Raw genomic sequence first — 21,147 nt, forward strand, 5'->3', positions numbered from 1 at the left:
TATTGCATAAGGCAATGTTTCAAGCTCTAACATGTAACATCTCATTTAATACTTACAATAACTTTATGAGCTTGATACTTTTATTACATCCATTTTATGGAGAGGCAAACTGAGGCAATGAGAGGTTAAGATGACACATTACTATATTTCTTGAGTAAGATGCAATCTCTCTCTTAATTATCAATCTAAATATTAAGAGGGAAAAATTCTAAAGTTTTGCCTTCATATTTTACTTCCAGTACAATTCAACAAATACTTATTGAACACAGCTGCCAGACACTGAGAAAAGAGGCAGATAGAACCGGGACCTAGTTTCTGCTTCAAGGAACTCACATAGTCTCATGGGGAAAGGCAGGCATGTATATAAATAATGAGCAGCGTATTGCTGGCGACATAAAAGAAATAGTTTCAAGGTACATGCAAACTGAGTCTGAGAGCAAAGAGACAAAGCATGAGTGGAACCGTGGGTAAGGGGTTAGATCTTAAAATGCTCCCCAAACCATGCTAAAAAGCCAAAAATGTTTTCCAATAAGGCAATGCTTTTTTTTTTTATAATAGGCTTTTTAAGAGCAAAACTTTAGTGTCACCATAAAATTGAGGGGAAACTATAGAGTTCCCATAAGTCCCCTGTCCCCCTCCACAAGTCATAGGTCCCCCTAGTCCCACCATTTGACGTGCCCACACTGAAGTCGTACGTTTGTTATAAACAATGAACCTACATTGACATATAATTATTACCCAAAATCCATAGTTTATGTTAGGATTCAATCTTAAATATGCATTCTCTGGGTTTTGACAAATTTATAATGAAATATATCTACCATTACACTACCATACAGAATAGCTCCACTGCTCTTAAAATTTTTCTGTGCCCCACCTATGCAGCCTTCTGTCCTCCTTAACCCCTGTCAACCCCTCATCCTTTTACAGACTCCATAGTTTTGCCTTTTCCATAATGTCATGTAGTTGGAATCTTATCGTATGTAGACTTCTCAGATTGGTTCCTTCCCTTAGTAAAATGCATTTAAGGGTCTTCTGTGTCATCTCATGGCTTGACAACTCATGTCTTTTTAGCACTCCATTGTCTCGATGCACTACAGATTATTTATCCATTCACCCACTGAAGGACATCTTGGTTGCTTCTAAGTTTTAGCAATTACAAATGAAGTTGCTATAAACATCTGTGTGTAGGTTTTTGTGTGGACATAAATTTTCAGCTCCTTTGGGTAAATCAAGGAGTGTGACTGCTGGATTGTATGGGAAGAGTATGTTTAGTTTCTTAAGAAACTACAAAACTGTCTTCCAAAGTGGCTGCAGCATTTTGCACTCCCACCAGCAATAAATGAGAGTTCCTGTTGCTCCACATCTTCACCAGCATTTAGTGTTGTCAATGTTTTGGTGTTTGTCATTCTAATGGATATGTAGTGGTATCTCACTGCTGTTTTAATTTTCACTTCCCTAAAGACATATGATATGGAGCATCTTTTCATATGCTTATTTGCCATCTGTCTATCTTCTTTGGTTCAATGTCTATTCAGATATTTTACCCGTTTTAAAATCAGGTTTTTGTTTCCTTCTTGAATTTTTAAGTGTTCTTTGTGTATTTTGGATAACAGTCCTTTATCAGATATATCTTTTGCAAATATTTTCTCCCAGTTTGTGGCCTATCTTCTCATTCTCTTGACAGTACCTTTCATAGAAAATAATTTTTAATTTTTTTAATTGAAGTATAGTCAGTTTACAATGTTGTATCAATTTCTGGTGTACAGCATAATGTTTCAGTCATATATATATATTCTGTTTCACATTCTTTTTCATTATAGCTTACTACAAGATATTGAATATAGTTCCCTGTGCTCTATAGTAAGACCTTGTTGTTTCCCTATTTTATATATAGTAGTTAGTATCTGCAAATCTCAAACCCCAAATTTATCCCTTCCCACTCCCTTCCCCCCAGTAACAATAAGTTTGTTTTCTATGTCTGTGAGTTTGTTTCTGTTTTATAAATAAGTTCATTTGTGTCTTTTTCTTAGATTCCACATATAAGTGATATATGGTATTTTTTCTTTCTCTTTCTGGCTTGCTTCACTTAGAATGACAATCTCCAGGTCCATCCACATTGGGGATGAATTTTTATATACAAAACCAAAGGCACTCTCTATGAAAGATATAGTTGAGAAGATGGGCTTCATTAAAATTTTAAAAATTAGGGAACCCTCCGACACTGTTGGTGGGAATGGAGTTTGGTGCAGCCATTTTTTTCTAAACAACAACAAAAAAAGGGAAACAAACTTATTTACAAAACAGAAACAGACTCACAGACATAGAAAACAAACTTATAGTTACCACATGGGGAAAGGGGTAAGGAAGAGATAAATTGGGAGTTTGAGATTTGCAGATACTATCTGATACATATATACTTGTATAAAATAGATAAACAACAAGTTCATACTGTATAGCACAGGGAACTATATTCAATATCTTGTAGTAACTTATGGTGAAAAAGAATATGAAAATGAATATATGGATGTTCATGTCTGACTGAAGCATTATGCTGTACACCAGAAATTGACACAACATTGTAAACTGACTATGCGTCAATATATATATATACACACACACACACATATATATACATACATATATATATGTCATCCCCAAACCCAAGGTCATCTAGAATTTTTCCTATGTTATTTTGTAGAAGTTATAATTTTGCATTTTATGTTTAAGTTCATGACCTGTTTTGAGTTTATTTTTGCGAAGGGTATAAGGTGTATATCTCAATTCATTTTTTTGCAGGTGGATGTCCAGTTTTTTCCCATTTGTTGAAAAGACTGTCTTTGCTTCATTGTATTGCCCTTGCTCCTTTGTCTAAGATCAGTTGACTATATACGTGTGAGTCTATTTCCGGACTCTCTATTCTGTTCCATTGATCTATTTGAATATTCTCTCACCAGTACCACATTGTAAAGCTACTGTTACTATAAAGCTACTGATTGCTGGAGCTTTATAGTAAGTTTTGAAGTTGGGTAGTCCTCCAACTTTTTCTTCAATAACGTATTGGCTATTCCAGGTCTTTTGTTTCTCCACGTAAGCTTTGGAATCAGTTTGTGAATATCCGCAAAATGAGCTGCTAGGAATTTGACTGAGGTTGCACTGAATCAATAGATCAAGTTAGGAAGAAATGACAGAGAGATTCCCTGGCAATGGGATGTTGAAGGAATTTAGGGATTCATAGGAGAGAGAACAGTAATATTCTAGCAGCATTATATAAACAAGCTTGGATATGCGTTCAAGCTGTTCTGCAAACAGTGAAATGATTTAAAGGAATTTAAGATAATTATGCTTAAATCTCTCCTTCCCCAATTATTCTATTTTAGACTGCTGGAGAGGAGTTGCTGGACTTGTTCGCTTTCACTTTATTAGTTGTAAAATAAACAGATAACCAGGTTCTCAGAAATGCAATAGAGTGCCTTACTTCTTTGGCCAATGGCTGATATGACCAGTAATAAATAAAAAATCTTCAGTAAACCATAACTGATCTCATGCAATTTTGAAGGTTTAACTGCTTTAGGAGAAATCCTGGATTCCTGGGGAAAGTAAAGTTGAAATTTAATGGATTAAATTTGCTTAATAAGCACCCTCCCCTCCCCACTCCCACATACACATCCTGAAGAGATTTAAAAGCTCCATAAAAATCCACAGTCTCAGAGCAATTACTTCAGCTATCCTTGTTTATTCTTCCTTCCTTTGCAACATCATTTATTTTACTCTCCCCCTCCCCATTTTCTCCTTTTCCTTCCTTTAAGAGTCTTAGCAAACAAGGACTGGTAGATCTTTATTTTTTGCTTTATTTTACACTTGGAAGAAGCCTGGCCGGGGGGGGGGGGGCGGGGCGGGGGCATCTGGTCTATGCTTCATATTTCTAGAGACAAAACTACGGTCCAGAAGGTTGACCAACCTGTCTATATCCTGGGGTCATTCTCAGTGGGAGAGGGAGGCAGGAATCAGGACAGATATCAAAGAACCATTCTAGATGAGGAAGGAAGAGTTAGGAAAACAAAGGCACAGAAGGCACGCTAAAGCCAGTATTCCATGGACTCTATCTTCTCTTGCCTATGTCTGATGACTGCCCTAGAATAGATCTCAAACCCTACTACACTCAGGACACTGTGGTGGGTGTGGCCGAGCACAGAAGCACAGAAAGCATTGAAGTCTTTACTCGTGTGATGGTTATTCTCTGTTACCACCCCTTCCCTCTTCTGCTCCATTCTGTTATCTACCCTTCTCTGCCCTGGCAGGCACAGGCAGGAGATAGAAGGGCAGAAGGAGAACATGCCGAGGTGTTCCTCCTGCACCTTCCGTTTTCTGACAGTGGCTGAAAACTTTCATGACCACAGCTCCCACTGGATGGCTCCTCCCTCCTCCAAGTGCCATCTCCCATAGGGTTCTAGTTCTTTCGCATATTCTCCTCAGGCATCCAGTTGGTAAGGGCTTCTTACTGTGCTAATCTCTGGGTGCCTCAATACCTCTCACTTGTTCTCATAACCCAGTAGGCGGTCCCTTCATTCAAGTCTCTTCATTGGATTGTTACGAGTTGGCCTCTATCTCCTGTTGGGATCCTGACTGATGTGAGGGTTCCTCTAGGTCTGTCTTCCAGTACTTTTATGAATAGTATTAGGTGTAGGACAGTATTGTGGAAATTTAGAGGAAGGAGAAAAAAACCCCTGATCTTACAGCCTCATTGCAGAAATGAGAAAAACATCAACACATACACATGGACGTAAGTCCCCAAACCCAATAAACCAGAACAATATCAAATCCATGTACAGAGGCAGGTGCAAGATACACATTAACAGGGAAGTGGGGGAGATAAACATGCATCTCTGAACTTCTCTTCCTACCAGAGGGTGCCTCACCGATGCCTGCTCGTGCTGTGAACTCTGTCATCTGGCAAGATGATCATAACTTGCTGTTACCCCAGGGGGACCTATGTTTTAGCTTGCCAGTCACTGGGGAAAGGTCTTGTTCCTTTGTGTTTCATCTGGTGAAGGTAATGCTTCCTATGGGAAAATCACTCAGTGAGAAGGTATTTTACGTTTTCCTGTTTCTCTAAAGTCTGTCATTTCCTAAACAGTGTGTATCTGTTTCCCTTTATAATAACCCAGAGGAAATAAAAGCGCATTCCATTTAGGAGAAGGAAAAAGAACTGTTTTAACCCTGTAGGTATTTTGATGTTGTTCTTTTCTTAAGCAAGATGATGAACGTCATGCATGATGCACAGATGTCCCTCTCTACGGCTTGCCATGGACCATGAGCATCTTTGTAAACCGAGATTACTCTCTCTTCTAGTCTATACACCGTGGGATGAATATCTTCAGCCACTTGAAGCCTGATGCATTTTCAGTCTTATTTTAGCCAATGTGCTAGACCGAAGCACAAAAGGCCTTTCATAAATCTATTCCCAGTGGAGTTTTTTCTTTTGGGCTAAAGAAAACTCTTTTCTGTGACTATGTTCTAGATGGGCCCAGAAAAGCCCATTTTAGTGGTGCTCAGGGAGATGCTATTAGCAATAACTCAAGAAAGCTGACAGGGCAAAGGATCTTCTAAAGGCATCCCAATGTTACCTATTTTTTTTTTTTAACTCTCTAGGTAATATAAATGAGAAGAAAACTCAGGGAGGCCCAAAAACTAGGATCTCGTGCTACTGGATTACAAAGAAATTTAATCAAACTGTACTGGTGAATTCATTCATTCATTCATTTAACAAATAATATATTAAGTTTACAGTCTGATGTCTTATCTGTTCACTACCATTTCAAGGCGATCCGGAAGGCACCTTTTTGGACTTATTAAATTGTTTCACTTGCTTTATCGTAGGCTATAATAAGTGGTATTGTATATTGCACTTTTCTCTTCTTGAATCATTACAAGCCCTCTGTGAGGTCAATAAGGTTAGGCTAATATCCCCATTTGATAGGTGAGGAAACTGAGATGCTAGATAGGTTAAGGGTTTACCTTGTAGTCATTGCAGTTGGAGGGGGTCAGGCCCCGGACCTCACTCAGAGAAAGGACTTGCCTTCCTCCTCTTTACTACTGTCTGCACCTGGCCCCTATGACTATTTTTTTTTTTTTTTTGCACTTGTTAATCTTACTGATCTCCCAGAAGACGTCAAGCTCTTGAAGGCTAAGTGTCCTCTATTCCTTTGAACTACTCAAAACACTGAACATAACGCTGGAGATATTGTTAATCCTTATGGCTTCGGTATATCGACTTAGCAAGATTTAAGTTCAAATTGGAGATGTGCTTGAAAGAACTGACAAGGTAATTCAGACTCACCTCTCCAGGACCTATATATTTAAAAGGGTGCTGGCACTGACTTCTTCCTTTCCGAATGACATTCTTCTGGATGGGTTTAATTTACTGTGGGTTCGGATAATTGGGAGGGGATGAGACCATTACCTGGGAGACTTAATGGCTGAAGCGCTTAAGTACATATTCACTGGAAGTAAATGCATGAGTAATTCTCGCGTGGCTTACCCAGGCCCCGGATTTCACTTGGGAGATTATGATTTTAATTTAACATATCCTGCTGTACAGTGTGTGAAATATGCAGCCAGCAGCGATCGCTGTGAGATGAAAGCTCAGTTGTGTTTATTTTAAGAGACTTGCGGTTCTTTGCCAAAGCCAACATTCCTGGGCAATGAATAGCCTGAGTGAATCACTCAAAGTAGGTGAGAGGTCAGAAGCCTGCAGAAAAAAAACCCCAAAGCTGAAAGGTTTTCCTCAGTCAAACGGCAGGCATTTAAAAAGCAGAAGCTGTTACAGAAACAGGTATTTCTTTTTCAAGATGAATCTTTCGCAGGTGGATTTCAAAGACCTCTTACCTTGACTCCAGCTAATTAGCCCTGGTGTTGTTCACCTTTCCCGGAAATCAGAGGAGAGAAATACTCTAGTCCTGTCTCCAGCTCTGGACAATGGCCTCACTGGGGAACAGAACAGTAGCCATGTTCTTGAGGGCAACAAAGACACATTCTCTGTTAGAAGCAGGCTGGCCCGCTCTTCACATGGCGAGTGTGAACTTTGGTGAGTGTCCAACAAACTTTCATAATCATTGCTAGATTCCTTACGTATCAAGCATTATGGGATGTCAACAAACATGACATCAAAGGTGGAAGATATGACAATCGCTAATTGAGCACCTACAGTGTAGCAGGTACCTATTTAATCCTCACTCATCCAATAATGTTGATATTTCAAATTCCCATTTAACGGATGAGGAAACTGAGGTTTATGGACGTGAATTCACTTCGGTAGCTAGTGTTCAAGACAAGAGTCAGAGCTGAGAAGGATAGAAAGAACCCTCCATTACCTGCTATTACAACCTAAACCTATTACCATTAGCTGGAATTAAAAAAAAAAAGTACTCAGCTCATTCTCTGACAATATGAAATGCAACTGCTCTCTTTATATGAAAGACAAACAACAAACAAACCAATTCATGGAATTCACTATACCCTAGAGTATCAAAAAGGAAGATATCCTCTGTAAGCCCAGCCTTGGGAGAAACCAAAAGAAAACCAATCACAGAAGTTACCAAAGCTGGACCCGGTCCCTGTTCTTAGGGAACAAGCAGAGGTCTGTGTGTGAATAGGGCCCGACACCAGCAACTCGGACACCAGCAACGTGCCATGGATAGTAGAAGTACATCCCAGGTATTCCCTGAACTATCCCTTAAGATAAAGTGTTGGTGTCTCCAGAAGCCCCAGTTTTCAATGCAAGGCCTCTGAAAAGGAAACCCAACAGGCCATATCAGATTCTCTCTGAATTGTTTCATTTACTAATTAGCCATCCATCATCTTATGGAACAGTAAGGGACTGGTTGAGATAGGACAGAGCAAGGTAGAATAGACTAGGGTACCTCCCTGAGGCTGGGTATGATGGAAAGTTCTGAGGCAGGATGGAAACAATTTGGTGAGCATGTAAAGCAATGAAGTTAGAACACTCCCTCGCACCATACACAAAAATAAACTCAAAATGGCTTAAAGACTTAAACATAAGACAAGACACTATAAATCTCCTAGAAGAAAACACAGGCAAACCATTCTCTGACATAAATCTTAGCAACGTTCCCCTTGGCCAGTCTACCCAGGCAATAGAAATAAAAGCAAAAATAAACAATTGGGATCTAATTACATTTATAAGCTTTTGCACAGCAAAGGGAACTAGAAACAAAACAAAAAGACAACCTACGGAATGGGAGAAAATATTTGCAAAAGATGTGACTAATACGGGCTTAATCTCCAGAATATATAAACAGCTTATACAACTTAACAAAAAACAAATAATCCAATCCAAAAATGGGCAGAAGACCTAAATAAGCAATTCTCCAATGAAGACATACAAATAGCCAATAAGTACATGAAAAAATGCTCAATATTGCTAATTATCAGAAAAATGCAAATCAACACTACAATGAGGTATCACCTCACATCAGTCATAATGGCCACCATTCAAAAGTCCACAAACGATAAATGCTGAAGAGGGTGTGGAGAAAAGGGAACCCTCCCTCCTACACTGCTGGTGGGAATGTAGTTTGGTGCAGCCATTATGGAAAACAGTATGGAGATGCCTTAAAAAATGGAAAATAGACTTACTATATGATCCAGCAATCCCACTTCTGGGTGTATATCCAGAGGGAACTCTAATTCAAAAAGATACATGCACCCCAATGTTCATAGCAGCACTATTTACAATAGCCAAGACATGGAAAAAAACTTAAATATCCATCGACAGATGACTGGATAAAGAAGTGGTGTATTTATACAATGGAATACTACTCAGTCATAAAAAGAATAAGATTATGCCATTTGCAACAACATGGATGGACCTGGAGATCTTCATTCTAAGTGAAGTAAGTCAGCATGAGAAAGAAAAATACCATATGATATCACTTACATGTGGAATCTTAAAAATAAAAGATACAAATGAACTCATTTACAAAACAGAAACAGACTCACAGACACAGAAAACAAACTTATGGTTACCAGCGGCTAAAGGGGGTGGGAAGGGATAAATTGGGAGTTTGAGATTTGCAGATACTACTATATATAAAAATAGATAAACAAGTTTCTACTGTAGAGCACAGAGAACTATATTTAATATCTTGTAATAACCTATAATGGAAAAGAATATGAAATTGAATATACATATGTATATATGTATGATTGAAACAGTATGCTGTGCATCAGAAATTAACACCTTGTAACTGACTATTTCAATTGAAAAAAAGAAAGAAGATTAAGTTTCAGGGAAGTGGAAATGCATCACACCCTCATTTGTGTTTTCCAACCCACCCTGTCCTGATATGTGTGAATACACACACACACATATACACACTGTGTTCTGTCACCTTCCTGCTTCCTTAGACTCAACTCAGTGCTCGGTGAGAGGGACTCCTTAGCACAGGGGGAGAAAAATCCCTTGGTGAAGCTCAAAATGTTTGGTCACAGCCGTGCAGCCTCCTGGTTAGTCCGTTGCTGAGGGGACACATGCATAGAACTTAATTGTGGTTAAAGTTCCCTCTAGCCTTGAGATTCTGTGAACTTTCCTGCCTCCCACCTTCCATCAACAATCAGCCCTCCTGGGTGGTGTTGGCAACATGGGAGGCAGATGCCACACCATCCCTCACCCCTTCCCTTCAGTACTTTCTGTGAGAGGGGAGAGGAAGTCCAGACTGAGAGCCACTTCAGCAGTGAGCAATTTTGGAGTACTAAACCCTTCCATGTGTAAACCCTGACTTGAAAAGATAATGTCCCAATGGAAGTCACTCCATGGGAGTATTCTCAAGGATGACTCCCATTTTTCTGAGTGACAGATGGGAAGGCACATCAAGGACTCAGTAGTGACCTTTCTGTGTGATAGAGTGGACAGAAACCATGCATTCTCCTGGGGCTGGAACTTGAATGTGTGTCTCATCAAGGCTGGGAGAGGTGGTAGATTGTGGGGGAGGGGGGTGGAGGATTATCAACCACAAGCAGTGGAGGGCAGTGTGATCTGTCTAGACGTTAGGGAGAAAGGATGTTCCTATCACGTGGACAAGAAAACCATGCTCCAGATGGCGGCATAAACATTCAATTACACATCTGATGCTTGGCAAGGGACATCTGGGTCTTTGCTTCCTGCGCCATGCATCAGAACCTTCAGAAGGGACACACTAATCATTGTTGGGCTCGTTGCAGCAAACAAAAACACAGACCAGAGGAATCCTGGAGTGTCTTGGAAGGGGAGAGTGACCTCTTCTTGGAATTGAGTTTACTCCAAGTGATTTCCAAGAGAAATTAGGGAAACAGGGGCCATTCTGGATCAGATGTTTTCAAGAGCTGGGGCCATTCAGTGTTTTGGCATCTCAATAGTTTTCATATGAGACCAACAAGGCTAGAACTGTCCTCGGTAAAGGAACAGCAGTCACTTAGGTTAGTCAGAGAAGGAGGATGTTTAGTCATCTTCTTGGTGATTCAAGAGTGGCTTTATCTTTATCTTGTTCCAAATATGATCATGGCGTGGCCATGGCCCAGCACCGTTAATACTAGTTGGGACCTGGCTGCCAGCAGGTCCGTTTCTCACTTTCTCTGCTTGCCAGCAGGATGTGTTTCATTTTCTCAACGGCACACACCCTTTCTTTCTCACAAAAGTGAAAAGAAACAGCCCTACTACGTCTGCTCCTGTAGCAGCAGTATAAATTCTGAGGAGCATACCAGCCCTTGGACCTCCTGGGATACACTCACAAAACCCCCACGGGGATTCCATTCAGCATTTAGCGCCGAGAGAAATGATCCCACTTGAGAAATGATAGTCTTCTTTCATCATGGTAGTAAAGTCTAGGCGATCCATCCTACTTTTTTTTTTTTTTTTCTTCTAGCTTTTAGGATGCTCAGAGCCAAACCTGAAAGTTCTTTAGACACTGAGCTTTCTGTTTAGCACATTTGCATTCACTTTTCTCCCTAATCTTAATTTTCTATTTCTATTTTACTGTTTTTTTTCCTGTTATTGTTAGCATCTTCAGATAAAGGTGCGGAAGAAATGAGTAAGTTCCACTTTGAGCCACGCTGCACATTTTGAAGCTAACACGAAGTTAGATCTTGCATTAGTTCCCGGTTATTTTATGGATGTAATCTGTCTTTTATAATTTAAGGGTAGAGCATCTATCTTTTCCTTCTTCAATTTCCTTCCTCCTCATAGCATAATATACAGAAATGTTACATTGATGCTATCTGGAAACTCTTTGTCTTTGATGGGATGCTCGCAGGCAGACAGTAGAGGTCACCATGGAGCCGTGCTTAATGGAGCTCACAGACCTGGAAACTTTGCCCAGTGGGTCCGAAATGATATGGGGCTTAACCACTCGATTCAGATGTGTATTCTATTTGCTCTGATCGTTCAACAGACAGCACTTAGTCGTGGTCACCTTCAGTGTCACTTTGATCATATAATTCTTTAGAAGAGAGAAGGCGGCTTTCATATATTGTTTACTCCCCCCTACCCCCGCCCAAATTCCATTTTAAGCACTAAGGAACTCTGAAAAAAATGGTTACAAAATGTGTTTACTTAAATATTGTGAAATGAGGATGGAAATTCGCGGTGCAGGGTATTTGTCATCTGCTCATGACTAGCAGATGGCCGCCTCCTCCTCCTCCTCCTTTGTGAGCAGAATGACTCACATCTTACAGGGTGTGCAAATTGAAATTTCGAAACTCTCCAGAGTAGAGGTGGCAGTGCCATAACTCGATACGGGAGAAGTATGCCAGCCAGATGACATTGCCAGCCAGCATGCTGCCAAAGACTTCACAAAATGTCTCTCTCATGGGAAAGAAAAGCATTTGGATGGCTCCCTGCACGTGTTCAAGGCGCCATTGCTGAAAAGATACCAGGTATGCTGCAGGCTGTGGGTGAGCCTGGGTGTGTGAAAGGGAGCAGGTAGCCCGCCAGCCCAGAGCTAGGGAGGAATTGCTCCTACCAAGGTGAATCATGCCAGGTGGACTCACCTGTTTTGGCTTGTCAGCTCTACAATGGTGGCAAGTCTCCCTCCAGCCATCGACAGAACAAAGTCTGAGCTATTATCACGTGCTCCAATAAATGAGAGATTAAGTACAGTTTAAAGAGATGCAAGTCATCTAAGTTCAAAGTTTTTCTTTTCTCTTCTGTTTAATTAACAGGAATTCTGGGTCTGCGATGCTTACTCAAAGAAGAGGGCTGTATTTTTAGGCAATTATATTTGTCTGAAAGATAAAGTCCTGCCAGCCGGGTGAACTAGCAGCAAAACTGATTGTTAGCTGCAGATCTCACTTCCCTTCATTTGATAGCTAGTTACCAAAGATGGCCCTCATCCCGCAATGAACCGCACGTCCTGGTATTCTGCACAAAATATGCCTTCGTGTAGTCCTTTCCTTTTGAAGTCAAAGGAAGCCTTGCAGCTTCCACTTGGGTCTCTTGGAACACTGGCTCTCGGGGGAGGGGGGTGGGGGACAGCTGCCAGGTAAGAAGTTTGACTACCCCGAGACTTCTATGCTTCGAGGAAGTTCCAGCTGCCACCCGAAGAGGCTGTGTGGAGAGAGATATATCTGGTAAGCCCCTCGCTATTTCAGGCGTCCCAACTGATAAGCCGGGCATGTGACCAAAGGAGCCATCTTGGACATCCAGCCGAATTGAGCCTTCAGATGGCTCCATCCATCTGACTTCAAAGATGGGGGAGGACCCAAAACCACCTAACTGAGCTCAGTCAATCTACAGGACCACAAGAGATAATAATAAATTTTTAAGCTACTATATTTTGATGTGATTTGTTACACAGCAATAGATAACCCAAACACTTCATATCGAGTGAGAGAGAGACGAGAGAGAGAGAGAGAGTGTGAGTGATCAGGTGGCTAAATAGTAACTGAGTAGCTAGTTGGAAGCACTTTTGATAAGACTTAAACCTCCAATATTTTTTAAAGGAACTTAGACATTGGGGATGTGATGAACATACAGTGAAGACATAAACAGAACCCCCTTAGGGGCTGCATTAGATAGGGACATACTCTATGGAGCTCAGAAGTAAGAGAGAACCTGGAAGTCACTCAGTACGACAGTAGAATTTTCAGCCTTGGGGCCCCCATCCTTTGTTCATTATTGGGTACCTAGACATCTGAAACGTGTAGATAACTGGAAGATGGATAAAAATGCCCCGACAAGTTAATTTACAGTAATGAAGAGACGATGTTATCAGAGGAGATTAAAGCTCTAAATTAGGAGAGCCTAGCTGAACAATGGTTAAGGAATGGCAGCTTATGCGGATGTCAGTGCCAAAGAGAAAGGCACATCTTAGTCATTTGTAGCTTTGGGTTAGAGCCAATGAGGGAGGAGGACGAAGGAGGACAGAGAGCAATGGAGTCAAAAAGAAGAGACAGGCTCAGGGTATATAAATAGTAGGATTTTTTAGATTAAAGTCTATCTGGTCAACCACAATCACTGCAGTTTCAGCAGGCAAATTTTGATATAGCAGAAAAAATACCAATGTGCCAGTTGGGAGGTCTTTGTTCACAATATAAACTTGGCAAGTCCCTTGTCCTCTCTGAGTCTCAGCAAGGCATGCTGTAACTTACAAAAGACTCCAGAAAGGCAAAGTATTATATCAAGTATAATAAAATGAGTATGAAATCTAAGCTCCTTTTCAACTATAAAAACCTTATGCTTCTAAACTGTAGAAACAGGAGACAGTTTTAAAATTGAAAAATGAGGCAATTGAGCTTATAGACTGAAGATATGTATAAAAAGTTTTTGAGATTTTGTGTAATACATACAGGAAAAAGTTTAGGTAAAGGCAAGGATCTTTATTTTATTTCTTGACACATTCCAAGTATCTAGAACACCACCAACATGTGGCAGGTGCTAATAAAAATATTTGTCGACTGACTGAATGAGGTATTTCTGGGAAACTGAGGACCAAACTGGCCTAAAAAGCGGGCACATCAACTATAAGTGTGTCCTTATCTCTTATTTTTACAAGTTTTTTTCTCAGTTCTATTGCTTGGCAAACACTGGTATCCAAATTTCGCAACAATATTTAGTCTTGCTTCTCTTATTCATTTTAAAGACAAATAGGGAAGCATGGATTTTTCCCAACTAATGTCAGCTCACTAATTTATAATTTTTTTATTTGTAAGTTTTTATTAAGAAAAATCTCAAAGCACATAAAGTAAATAGAACACCCATCACCCAGACTCAGAAGTTATCAACATTCTATGATTCTAGTTTCATTTATACCTCCCTCATTTCTTACTCCCACTGGATTATATGTCATTATTTTTAAAAATGGATTTTCCTACATTTAATAAAACAAAATTTAGCATTCCATTGATCTTTTATTCTAGTGTGCTCATTTCTAGGTATTTCAAGTTCTCAATCTTTTGGAATATTACTGAATTGAAAAAAAAAAAACTTCCCTAAGTTGCTATTTTTTCTGACTCTGGATTAAGTAAAACTGCAGCAATTTTAGACAAGCTGTCTGTAGATGAGTCCCTTGTACATAGGGTTTCATAGCTATTTTGTTTAGAAGGGGAACCGTATCCGTCAGATGTCTTGGTTACAAACACTAGAACTCACTATGGTTGGTTAAGCAAAAGACTTATTAACAGCTTTGAGAAGTCTCAATAGACCTTCTGAGAGGATTAGAGACTCAGATTTGAAGATACATGGGCAGGGATGACACTCAAATGGCACTTCAAGATGGCTCCAGAAAGGGTTCCACTGTTGCTGCCACTGGGTGTAAACACCACGAATTACCCCATTGACCCTGGGCAGTGGATGCTGAATGGATGCTTGTTATCATTGTCCCTGAAAGCCATTGCATCTGCCATCGCCTCCTTCAGAGAATGGTCTCCACCATGTCTGCTTCCTCATATTGGTCTCTCTGAAATCTCATTAAGTGCACTTCATTGGTTGAGTCTATTCATGGGCTGAAGTGTTTATGCCCTAACTTCCGAGAGGGCTGGAAGGATGAGTTTCTGGATTCTCAGCTGGGAAAACAGGACTCATAAGGTGGGTCATTCCCCAAATTTAGGTGTTCAAAAGTTCTGGATGGCCACAAATTATGACGTGTGTTTACTAAACGTTATATCTTTAAATCCAAAACGGTCTTTGATGACTGAATCACTATGGTGTACACATGAAACTAACACAATATTGCAAATCAACTATACTTCAATTTTAAAAATCTAGCAAAAAAAAAAAAAAACCCCACAGAGAAAGTAAAAAACCAAAAATGGTCTTTGAAGGAATTCCTAGACTTTATGAAAGGGGTAATACAGTTGATATGTTTACCTACATGCTATAAACAATTTGTTCATTTCTTCTCCAGTGGAGGGGAAATCATTACTCTTTTAGCTTTAAAAAAAGTTATCTGCACCATCTTCTCTTGCTTTGATATCTTCTCTCTTCTAGATTCTGTCCAAAATCTTAAACTTCTCAGCCATTTTAGAGGTCTTCACTGCATAGCAGCATTTCCTTTTCTTGTCAGTTTCCTCCACTCTACCATCTTAGAGTTTTTCTGAAATAATTTATATTCTAAGCCATTCTTTGGCACAATATTTTCCTTGCTCTGCAGTTTTCTCTCATTAAAAAGAAAAGTTTTCTAAAGCATATATGCTTCCCTTTATAAGGAAGAATGCATCTCAAGTGCTATAAAAAGACAACTTTAACCGATACACACTAACTCACTCCCCAGGAATTTTATAATTACGGCATGTTGAGATACTTTCTCTAAATGAATATAGTAAGCCATCTAGTTTCTATTAAAAAAAAATAAAGAAAAAAGGCCGACTAAGGAGATAAGACATTTGCTCTTATAAATGTATGAAGATATTGCAAAACATTTATAATTCATATCAAACCTCTTTAGTTTGACGTATACCGTCCATCATGTCCCTTTCTGCTACTTGCTGAAAGATCATACTGTTTCAAGTGAAGTTTGGCTAATACTTTTCCTTTCAAATGACAAAGAGGGCTTTACATAATGTAAAATACTGCAATGTGTTTATTACACATTATCCAGAATAGTAAAACAAATACACCAAAAGGTCACTCTAGAAAATGATTTTGTGGATAAAATAACTTATGCTAGCCTTCCCTGACAGATATAAACCATAAAGCTAGCACAAAAACATTTCTCTCCGTGGCTAATCTTCTCTGTATCACTAAAATCCCAAACTCAGCTACTTCTATAATAATCACTAGTATAGTCATTTTAAATGTTTGAAACATTTAAATTGTCTTCTCTTCCTTTAAGAAACGTAATTTAATAGGCAATTCAGTGAACATATATTACCCAAATATTTGATGGCTTGAACTGAAATCAACCATTAGGCAAAGCCTGTTTTATATCATTTAGATTTTTTTTTCAAGGGGCTGGGTTCTTTTTTGTTTTGTTTTTCATCATCGAATGCAAATGAAACATTTAGGAGACGGAGGCCAAACTGAAAGTCAATGTGAAATATGAATAAGGTCAGCTTTATTCTGATTAATCAGCTTCTGGACTTGACTAAAACATAGAGTTTCATGACAGAAAGCATTTGACTATTTTGCAGTCTCTGTTATGAGTTTGAGGGGGAAAAGGATTAAAATATTATTCCTTTCCATAAAAAAATGTTTAAGGCTTATTCTGAAACAAACAAAAAATGACATTTATAACCTCCAATAAATACTGACAGAGGTAGGAAAGAAAAAAAAAGCAAGAATAATTTAAAAGCAACAGTTTGTATTAGTTTACTATTGCTGAGGAACAAATTACCACAGATTTAGAAGTTTAAAATAATATGTATTCATCATCTTACAGTTTCCAGAAGTCAGGAGTCTGGTCACCACGAATCTGGGTCCTCTGCTCAGGGTGTCACAAGGTGTCAGCCAGGCTGTGTTATCATCAGAAGCTCGACTGGGGAAGGATATGCTTCCAGGTTCCCTTAGGTTGTTGGAAGGAGTTATTTCTCTGTGGCTATAGATCTCATGGTGCCTTTCTTCTTCAAGGTCATTAGGAGAGTGGAGAGCTAGTCTGCTCAGAAGCTTCTATACAAATTGTAAAGTAATCACAGGGGAACGATCTCTTTATCTTTATGATTGTTGGTTAGAAGCAAGTCTCCAGTTCTGCCTGCACTCAAGGGGAGGTGATTATACAGGGTGAAAACATGGGGACCATCTTAACATCATAACATGGTGTAGAAGTCTGTCTCTTGCACACTCGAAACACAATTGAAACAAATGCCAATGAAATCCAAGGCAGACAGTTTACCAGGAGAGAGTGTCCTTTGATTAGCATACTTGTGGCTGTTTATAAGATTCATAACCACAAGGTCCCCAGGTATTTCAAGGATTTAAAGGTAACCTGTTGAAAGAATCTTTTGGCTATGCAAACCTAGCAGAGTCCACTGCTCTGCTGTATCCCTGGCCAGTTTTCAGCTCTGGTCATAGACAGGCTTTATGAGTCCACCCTGTCCACAGTGTATAGGGTCACATATGAATAAAACAAACACAGACACTCATGTTTGTTGCACCACTGATGAACTAACCCCACTCAAGTGAACAGGCATTGAGACCCTTGAGGGACCACAGGATCTGGTTCAGCCACTGCCAGTGCCGTCTTCCTTGAAGGTCAGCGGTGAGTTTAGTCATCTCATGAGGAGAATCAAACAGAAGTGAGGTTAAACACTCCTCATGCGAGGAAAAAAAATAAGAGGGTAAGTAGTAAAATATAGAAAAGAAGGGCTCCAGTTCCCCTTTTTGAAAGCCTACTTCTGCTACAGGTCATAAATTAAAATGCTGTATTCTGTATGCATTCACTTTAGCATATGTTCATGTACATAGATGGGATTATGGACCAAAACTAATGTGGGCACTGAGGATAATATCCACTTTATATCCTTTCCACAATGTGGGAAGAAGAAATAAACTCTACTCCAGTGTTAGTTTGGATTCTCTGAGAAGCAGATGCTAAAATAGAGTTAGGAGGGCAAAAGGCTTATGGGGGAGTAACACCTATGAGGAAAAAAGATTTGGAAAAAAGTGTTACACCTGCCACAACTCCATATGGCCCACAGAGGTCACAGATCTGACCTTCAGTTTAAAAAATCAAGAAGCTCTATGGCTTTGTAGTATCTGGCTCCCATTTGTAACGATGAGAACTATTTCACAGAACCTCAGAGGCTTAGGCAAATTCTCAGAGGTTGTCCATGTCAACTCTCCATCTTTACACGGAGATGCAGTGAATCATCTTGATGGTGGGGAACTTTCCCATATTTGAGAGGGCCTGAGTAGGTGGGACTACACATTCCTTGCTCAGCAGGTTCCCTAAGAGGTTGTAGACATCTGAAAATTTCTAACTAAATCCTCCAGGTCTACCCCAGGTTATGAGCAAACCACTATTTTCTGGTGGTTCCTTCTCTTCTGCTAGTCCCTCGCAGGTTGGGATTTACTGTAATCCTCTTCTTATTCTAAACACTTCCCCAAGGAGAACGCATCCACTGCCACGACTTCAATTTTTTCCTGTAGAATAGTGGTTCTCGAACTAAGGGGCTATCTTGCCTCTCAGGGGACTTTTGGTAATGTCTGAAGACATTTTGGTTGGCTTATGGGGAGATGCTTCTGGTATTCAGAGGCTAGAGGCCAGGGATGCTGTAAAATGTCCTACAGTCCCCCACAACAAAGACTCAACCACCCTAAATTCTCAACAGGGCCAAGGTTGAGAAACCCCCATTGTATAGCGAGTGACAACTTCCCTTCCACAATTCCTACACGGGCTTCACTCCCAAGATCTATACTCCAAGAAGAGGAATCCTTGAATTCTTTTCTAAATAAAATAAAAATCAAGGCCATCAGAGAAAGAGATGTTGGAGAGCAGAGCGAACTGACTCAGCCACCAGATACAGGGGCTCACAGCACTTTTAGGCGTCCATGAAAAATGTTTTAATTTTAATTTCTTTTGAAATTGGAAGGAAAGAAATCAATATGGTAACGATGAATATATAATAATGAGTCAAGCTGGGATTGTATTTGTCTTTATACCGACTCAGTGGCAAAACATAATTTTTAGGTTTACAATTTTTTTTTTAAACAGGAAGAGACTCATGAAGGCAAAAGTGTCTAGGATCTACAAAATCATAATGCAGTCCTTTTAAGGAAGAGAAGGATGCATAGGAAATTTGAAGAGTAGATGAAGTACGAAACAGCCTTGTGGGCAGTGGGGAAGCAGGTTTAGGAAAGAAATGTATGATCGTTGGTAAAAGTACTGGTGTCATTAAATGCCCACTTGGGGTTGGAATCCATCAACTTATAGGCATACTGATTTGTCTAGTGTTGTAACTCTCTGGCCAAATTCAGCTGCATGGACGTGGCACAAAGCAGACAAATATTTGGGATTTTCTAGTGCTGGCCATTAGGAGTAAGGGAGAGAGAAGTAGAGGAGATAAAGAGAATTTGCAAGAGAATTTATATAATAAGGAACTGAAGGAGCTAAACCGGACAAAGAGTGAAATAATAACAGAATGGAGCCTTTGCTTTGAGATGGAAAAGTCAATGAATGCGAGACTCCAATCAGGTTGAAAACCTAACACATGTGTTCTGGTTTGTGAGATTTGGGGAAGCTAGCATGTGTCCAAATATCTCCTCTTGCATATGTCAAGAGCTAGAAAATTTGACAATATAGATTAGTTATTCTGGGAGTTGCCAGAGTCATTTTGTCAGTTTGTCAAACTTGCCAATTTGTGAAGTTCTCTGTTAAAACACAGGCATTATTGAGAAAGGAAAAAACGATATTCTTTTCAGTTAGCACCTTAGCTTAGTGGTGATTGAGATCAAATAGGGAATAGGACCTTGAATGTGGGGCCAGGAAGCGGGCCAGTTTAAACAAAGATCTATTTGCCCCAAATCAATTCAACTTGTAGAATGGCCAACATGACAAATTGCCAATCGCAGTATCATTGATTCACGACCCACAGAATTGTTTCTCTTTACTGGGATAAAATTTTTATCAGTCTATGTCAAATGAGACTGAAGATTTGTTTTTAAGGTTTATTTTAGTTAAAATAGCTAAGCTGGGGTTTCACTTTTAATTTGCCGCAGTCATTTTATCACAGGCATTTTACAGTAGATTTGTGAGTCTAACTCGGCTGAACCTCATTTTCTTGTGTGATTCCCATCTCAGAAATTGAGCACTTTTCATCTGCTCGTTGGGAGACCATTTTCCAAGACTCGCTCATGTTTCTGTACATCTTGTAAGCAAGAGAAGCATCTCGTAAGCAGGACAAGTCGGTCCTTTGTTCTGGACTGTCTTTTCAAAGATATTTGCATAGTGAACAGAATCTTTCTCCTAAGCAAAGGGCAAAGAGGTTTACTTTCCATTTAAAAAAAGATTTGGGTTCCTTAAACTCAGAATTCTTCTCCTCTGATACAACCCACTGTGTGTGGGGGTATCACCCTCTACCCATCATCTTGTGGGAATTGGGACTCAGAGGGAACTTGCACTAAAGTGTTGACAGTCTAGCTGTTGCTGTTTCTTTGAGTAATAAATTGCATTTCACTTCTGACCTTGGAGTCTCGTGTCTTATACTAGCACCCACGAGACTGTGTCAGATTAAGTTTTTTGGGGGGCGAGGGGGGGGAGGTAATTAAGTTTATTTATTTATATATTTATTTAATGGAGGTACTGGGGATTGAACCCAGGACCTTGCGCATGCTAAACACGTACTCTACCACTGAACTATACACTCCCCGCAACAGATTAAGTTTTTAGATTACAAGTGGAGTGAAATCTCAGATACTTCTTAGTTCTTGACACTGCCTAAAACACATGCAAATATTCATTTCATTAAGTCAGTTTAAAAATGTATGAATTAAAATAATTACAAAATACTGGGAACTACATTTAAAATATGTTGGATGAGCACATCCCTCTGCCTTGGTTCTGAAATCCTTGATATTTGAGCTATGAGCAACACTTCTAATTTGTCATACACAAGTAATTCTCAATTTAAAAGGTCACATATCCACAGTATTGAAAAATGTAGAATATATTAAACTTTAGCTGTCCACGATGAAAGGCAGCGGAAAACAGCTGCAGAAAA

At 39.6% G+C, this 21,147-nt stretch overlaps 1 long non-coding RNA gene across 1 annotated transcript; it reads left to right on the top strand.

Moving 5' to 3' along the window:
- The first annotated feature begins 11,774 nt into the window (after window positions 1-11,774).
- On the top strand, window positions 11,775-12,826 carry LOC141576404 (uncharacterized). Its single transcript, XR_012504778.1, has 2 exons — window positions 11,775-11,931; window positions 12,217-12,826. It is a non-coding gene; the product is annotated as an uncharacterized LOC141576404 (long non-coding RNA).
- The last annotated feature ends 8,321 nt before the right edge of the window (window positions 12,827-21,147 follow it).

The sequence above is a fragment of the Camelus bactrianus genome, chromosome X, assembly GCF_048773025.1.
Source record: "Camelus bactrianus isolate YW-2024 breed Bactrian camel chromosome X, ASM4877302v1, whole genome shotgun sequence".
Taxonomy (NCBI): Eukaryota; Metazoa; Chordata; class Mammalia; order Artiodactyla; family Camelidae; genus Camelus; species Camelus bactrianus.